This window comes from Cebus imitator, unplaced genomic scaffold, assembly GCF_001604975.1.
Source record: "Cebus imitator isolate Cc_AM_T3 unplaced genomic scaffold, Cebus_imitator-1.0 Scaffold444, whole genome shotgun sequence".
Lineage (NCBI taxonomy): Eukaryota > Metazoa > Chordata > Mammalia > Primates > Cebidae > Cebus > Cebus imitator.
The window spans coordinates 3,063,225-3,069,970 of record NW_016107759.1 but is presented as its reverse complement, the minus strand read 5'-3'; the positions used below and the strand labels follow the sequence as shown (position 1 = coordinate 3,069,970).

The following is a 6,746-nucleotide window of genomic DNA, read 5'->3' as shown; positions in this document are numbered from 1 at the left end:
TCCTTTTCCCAAATTCTTTGAGACTCCCAGTACAGGGAAACCCACGGAGATGCAGGGGAGGCTCCCCTCCACCTGCTGGCTCACTCTCACAGCCACATCCCTGGCCTGGAAAGTGCCCTTTGCTCCCCACTTGCAGGGGGCAGTGGGCTGGACTCCTGGGACTTCGTGGGACCCCCCACCCCAGGGCTCCCTGAGCAAGTCACAGCTGCCCAAACCTCAGGTGCCTCCTGGCTGTAAAGCAGAGAGAAGAGACAGCTCTGCTTCAACCCTGACGCCTCCCTGGGGGTTGAGGTAGTGTTGACTCAAGGCAAGCATATTATGCCAGAGCATGATGGAGGTTTCACTTGTAAACCTGGGCAGACTCCATTGACTGGGTAACAATTAACTTTATTATCAGTTGTAACTGTCGATTTCAACCAGCAGCAGTTACTGCTCCCACGCTGTGAGGGTGGGGGCCCCTGAGGTTACACTGTCTTTAAGGGTAGACTCTGTCCCTGTACTTCCTGTTTCTTAGCTGAGAGAGTAGTCCTGAACTATATAAAGTTCCAGGAGTGGCAGGCCAAAAGGAATGGGCACCTGGCCATAAGTCAGAGAAGAAGAAGGAGAGTCACTCTATTTTCTTCAGGTGCCAGTAAGACCTTTATCAAGGTACTAGTGCCATCAGCTCCTGCCCAAGGGCACCCAGGGCTCCAGGTCACTGAGACAGGACCTAAGACACATTCCATTCTGGGAAGACAGCTGGGAAGGCAGGCCAGCCCCAAAGAAGAGAGACACTGCCTGTCTGGATTGGATGGGGGTACGCAAAGTACCTCCACGCCCTAGGCCCTGGACTCTGTGAATGTGATCTTACTTGATAAAAGGGCCTTTGCACATGTAATTAAATTGAGGATATCAAAATGAGATTATTCTAGATTTTAGATGGGCCCTACATTCAATGACAATCTGACCTCTTAAAAGATAAAAACAGGGAGATTGGAGACAGACCTGGGGAGAAGGCATGTGAAGAGGGAGGCGAGAACTGGAGTGATGTGGCCACAAGCCACAGAAGGCCTGGAGCCACCAAGCAGTGGGAGAGGCAGGAGGGACCCTCCTCTAGCACCGGTGAAGGGAACATGGTCCTGCCCACACCTTGATTTCTGACTTCTGGCCTCCAGAACTGTAAAGAATAAGTTTCTGTTGTTTGAAGCCACTCAGTGTGTACACATTTGTTACTGCAGTCACAAGGAACTAGTACACTGCCTTTCTCGGTGGTGGGTCCCGGGCTCTCCAGGGTCCCCGGCTCTCCAGGGTCCCCCAGGGTCAAGGTTAGCTTCCTGATACCGGTCCTGGGCTGCTGGAGAAGAGCCCACTGAGATAGAACTTCCGCCTGATTACCTGAGCTCAGGCCACCTAGGGAACAAAGAGAACTTTATTGAGTCGTAGAGGCTGCACAGAAACTGGCGGGTGGGGTTCGGGCAAAGCCAGAGAGAACAGGAGCCTCCTCTCAGGGCCTAGCGCGGGAAGGAGGGGTAGGGAAGCTCTCCTGTCCCGTGCGGATGACTTCACAGCCCTTGCATGTGACCTTCGGGTCCAGTATCAATCCACACCGTAGCTTCCCTGGTCTGCACGGCCAGCCCAACCCCTGGATCTGTTTCAGTTGAAAGTTAGACTTCTCAAGTCTTTTGAGGCAGGATCAGAATTTTCAACAGTCATAAACTGAGGACGGTCTTAGCCGTGGCATCCAGATCCTTTATTTTTAAGAGAAATGAAACATCTGGATATAGTTAAAGCACTTTAACCTTTTGTTTTCATCTCCTTGATCCCCATTTCCTTGGACATGTGCTGTAGGCCCCGCCCGCTGCCCTGATCACAAGCCAGGTTATCAGCCCAGGGGATGGGTTACATTCTCAAATAACCTAGCAAGAGGACTGCAGGAGGGCACCAGGGGAAAATGGAAGAAAAACCCGAATCTTTAGACGAGTCTATTTTCAGACTCGCCCCTTTCTCTACTACACCTGGGCTGCTACCGATTCCCCTTTATCTCCTCCCCAAACCGGGCTCTAACCCCCATCCTCTGAATCCATGCCCGGGGAGGGCGGCTAGGGGCACTGGCCCTGTGTCCAGGCAGGGGGGCTGCTCACTCACCCGCCGCGGGACCGCCGGGTCAGCAGGGAGGCGACAGGAAGAAATGCGGCGGCGGCGGGGGCGGGGGCGGGGGCAAAGCGGGCAGTGGCCACGGGTCGCGGGTAGCTGGGGGCGCCAGCAGGCTGAAGGGCGAGGGCCTAGCAGGCAGCGGCGGCAGTGGCTGCGGGGGCGGCTCGGAGACTAGGGGCAGGCGGCCGCGCGCACCCATGGGTCCAGGGGCAGCTGCGACGGCGGCCTCGGGCAGCGGAGGCAGCGGCAGGTGCGCGGGTAGCGGCGCGGGCGCGGGCAGGCGCGGCAGATCCTGCAGAGCGAGCGCGGCTGCGGGCGGCGCGGGCGCGCAGGCCTCAGGCGGCAGCTCAGGCAACGCCAGGTGCGCTCCGGGACCCCAAGGTGCCAGCGGCTCGGGCCGCAGCGGGAGCGCGGGCAGCGGCGGCAGCTCGGCCAGGGCGAGCGCGGAGGGCGGCGGTGGCCCGGGGCTCAGGCCCGGCGGCAGGCTGGGCAGCGGCGGATGCGGCAGGGACGGCGGGGGCAGCGGGGTCGGCTGCAGCGACGAGCGGGCCCGGCCCAGTCGCGAGTGGGCGCGGGCGCGGGCGAGCCGCGGGTGCGAGCTGGAGCGGGGCAGCCGCGCAGCCAGCTTGGTTGCGGCCGCCACCCCAGGGCCCCGGAGCGCGCAGGCCGCAGCGGCCACGAACCTGCAGAGGTGGCCAAGCGCCGCGCTCCGACCGGCCGGGCCAATCGCAGACGCCCACGCCGTGCTCTAGCCAATCAGAGACTAGTGCGCTCGCGGCCTACGGGCCCCTCCCGGCAGCTGGCGCGGGCTACTCTTGACAGCCAATCAGATATCAGCGCTCTCCGCCAAGTTCTTCTTCCCGCTCTTTCCTGGTCGCAGCCAATCGCTGTGTCCCAGGTGCCGCCGCTGCTCCCCGCCCTCGACTAGCCAGGAGACCCGGCACTGCACAGGCGCAGTGGGCGCCCCCACCTGGCCTGAGAATCTGCGGGTTCGTTGCGACCCCGAGGCGCTCCTCCCTACCAATTTGTTTTTTTGTTTTTCTGGTGGCTTTTTTGGGGACTGAGTCTCACTCTGGCGCCCAGGCTACAGTGCAGTATCGCGAGCACAGCTCAGTGAAGCCTCGACCTCCCGGGCTCAAGCAGTTCTCCCGCGTCAGCCTCCCCAAGTGACTGGGACTACTGGCGCTCGCCACCACTCCTGGCTAATTATTATACTTTATTTATTTGTTTATTTGTTTTTGAGTCGGAGTTTCCCCTCTATGCCCTAGGCTGGAGTGCAGTGGTGCGATCTCAGTGCGCAGCAACCTCCGCCTCCCGGGTTCAAGCGATTCTCCTGCATCATCCTCCTAAGTAGCTGTGATTACAGGTGCCCGCCACCACACCCAGTTAATTTTTGTATTTTTAGTAGAAATGGGGTTTCATCATGTTGGCAAGGCTGGTCTCGAACTCCTGACCTCAGATGATCCCCCCCCCACCGCCTCGGCCTCCCAAAGCCCTGGGATTACCGGCGTGAGCCGCCGCGCCCGGCCTAATTATTAAATTTTTTGTAGAGATGGAGCCTCACCATGTTCCCCAAGCTGGTCTCGAACTCCTGGGCTCAAGTCATCCGCCAGCCTCCGACTTCCAAAGTGCTGGGATTCCAGGCATGAGCCACCGCGCCCGCCCACCCCCATCAATCGGGAGTGTGACATTGTCCTGTTTACCCATAGCAATTCAGGTATGATGATTCTGTGTGGGTGGGTCACGGTACACAGATTTCCATTCGGTTATCTTATGAGAAAGACAAAACAATATCAGAATTCAAAAGCAAAGTTTGGTGATAAGATATTTAGCATTTTTTGTGTTCTTGAGAATGTAAATGACAGATGGGTAAGAATCTCATAGCTCAGAAGAAAAAGGATAAAATGATCAAGCTATTCAAAGTTGGAATATAGAAACTTTTTTTTTGTCAGGATCTTGCTTTGTCGCCCAGGCTGGAGTGCAGTAGTGCCATCATGGCTCACTGCAGCCTCAATCTCCTGGGCTCAAGCGATCCCCTCATCTCAGCCTCCCAAGGAACTGAGACTACAGGTGTGTGCCACCATGTCAGGCTAATTCTTTTATTTGTAGAGATAGGAGTCTCACTGTGGTATGGAGGCTGGTCTTGGACCCCTGGGCTCAAGCAGTCCTCCTGCCTCAGCCTCCAAAGTGCTGGGATTACAGGCATGAGTCACTGCACCTGGTGGAAACCTTTATAAGAACAATTAAAACAATATTATAACAACATTTCTTGGTGTTAAGGGATATCCTCCACCATCCTCACTGACAATTGGTCAATGGCCACTGTGCAGATGTTGGCTCCTAATCCTATTCTCCAGTAAAGAGAAAAATCTTGGAATGTGGTTTACTCCATGCTGTGGTGCAGAGGAAGACAAGACCATTTGAATAGTATGTAGTATGTATGTATGTATTTATTTTGAGATGGGGTCTCGATCTGTCGCCCAGGCTGGAATGCAATGGTGGGATCTTGGCTCGCTGCAATTTCTGCTTCCCAGGTTCAAGTGATTCTCCTGCCTCAGCTTCCTTAGTAGCTGGGATTAGAGCCGTATGCCACCACGCCTGGCTAATTTTTGTATTTTTAGTAGAGACGGGGTTTCACCATGTTGGTCAGGCTGGTCTCGAACTCCTGATCTCATGATCCACCCGCCTTCGCCTCCCAAAGTGCTGGGATTACAGGTGTGAGCCACTGCACCAGGCCTTATTTTTCATTTTTATTTATTTATTTATGAGACAAAGTCTCCCTCTCGCCCAGGCTGAAGTGCAGTGGCAAGATGTCAGCTCACTGCAACCTCCCCGTCACAGGTTCAAGCACTTCTCTTGCCTCAGCCTCTTGAGTAGCTGAAACTACAGGCATATTCCACCATGCCTGGTTAATTTTTGTATTTTTAGTAGAAACAGAGTTTCACTATGTTGGCCTGGCTGGTCTCGAACTCCTGACCTCAGATGATCCGTGTGCCTTGGCCTCCCAAAGTGCTGGGATTACAGGCGTGAGCCACCGCGACTGGCCAAGACCCTGAATATTTTTAAAGAATCAGTAATTCTGTGAAAAAGCAAAATTGTGTGATTCTCCAATAGAGCACATCAGATGAAGCAGGCAAGAAAAATCAGGCTGGAATTTCGATACTATTTACAGAATCTCCTGAATGTTAATCAACCCAAAACCTTGTGCATACTGAGGTAAGGTGTTGGTCTACATCCAAATTCCGTGATCATAAATCAGGCTAAAAAAAAGAAGAGGTGGTGCCAGATAGGAATGCCAGATCCCAAGGAATTAGCTTGCAAGAAGAGGCTTGGATTTGGAAGGGCTCAGCTCAGAGGGGAAAGGTTCAGCCAGGTGCGGTGGCTCACCCCTGTAATCCCAGCACTTTGGGAGGTCCAGGTGGGAGGATCGCTAGAACTAGAGTTTGAGACCAGCCTGGGCAACAGTGAGACCTCCTCTCTACTAAAAATTTTAAAAATTAGCTAGGCCTGTTGGCGTGTGGTTATGGTACCAGCAACTCAGGGGTCTGAGGCAGGAGGATCACTTGAGCCTGGGAGATTGGGACTGCAGTGTGTTATGCTCAAGAGACCCTGCTTCAAAAAAAGAAAAAAAAAAAAAAAGAAAAGAGGAAAGTAAAAGTAGTTCTGAGACATAGCTGGGTGTGGCGGCACGCACCCGTAACCCCAGCTACTTGGGAGGCTGAGGAGAGAAAATCGCTTGAACCCGGGAAGCAGAGGTTGCAGTGAGCCGAGATTGTGCCACTGCACTTCAGCCTGGGTGACAGAGCAAGACCGTCTCAGGAAAAAAAAAAAAAGAAAAGAAAAAAAGACCAGGCTCAGTAGCTCACACCTGTAATCCCAGCATCTTGGGAGGCTGAGGCAGGTGGATTATGAGGCCAGGAGTTTGAGACCAGTCTGGCCAACATAGTGAAACCCCACCTCTACTAAAAATACAAAAAAAAGAAAAACAAAAAGGCCAGATGTGGTAGTATGTGCCTGTAATTCCAGCTACTCAGGAGGCTTAGGCAGGACAATCATGTGAACCTGAGAGACGGAAGTTGCAGTGAGCCGAGATAGTGACATTGCACTCCAGCCTGGGCACCAGTGCGAAACTCCATCTCAAAAAAAAAAAAAAAAAAAGTTCTTGGACTGGCCAGGCTCTGAGTCAAAGTTCAGCACTGTGGGTCAATTTCTAATTGCACAACCTCCACACTGTTCGATACATTTGTAATCATGGGGTGAAAAAATTAAGTTGTCCTGTAGCACTGACACTGCTCCAGAATTAGTAACTGGCTTTTAAGAAGTTTGGAAGAGTTCAGCCTGGCCAGGTGTGGTGGCTCACGCCTGTAATCCCAGCACTTTGGGAGGCCGAGGCAGGCGGATCACAAGGTCAGGAGTTCGAAACTATCCTGACCAACATGGTCAAACCCCATCTCTACTAAAAATACAGAAATTAGCCGCGTGTGGTGGCTCACACCTGTAATTCCAGCTACTCAGGAGACTGAGGCAGGCGAAAGAGAGAGAGAGAGAGAGACCATGATCACCATGATCACGCCAGTACACTCCAGCCTGGGACAGAGTGAGACCCTGCATCC

General features: G+C 53.9%; 1 long non-coding RNA gene across 1 annotated transcript; it reads right to left on the bottom strand.

Annotated features, from left to right (window-relative positions):
- Positions 1 to 615: 615 nt before the first annotated feature.
- On the bottom strand, positions 616 to 2,346 carry LOC108290829. Its single transcript, XR_005197212.1, has 2 exons — positions 2,125 to 2,346; positions 616 to 1,727 (listed from the first exon to the last, which is right to left on the bottom strand). It is a non-coding gene; the product is annotated as an uncharacterized LOC108290829 (long non-coding RNA).
- Between the last annotated feature and the right edge of the window lie 4,400 nt (positions 2,347 to 6,746).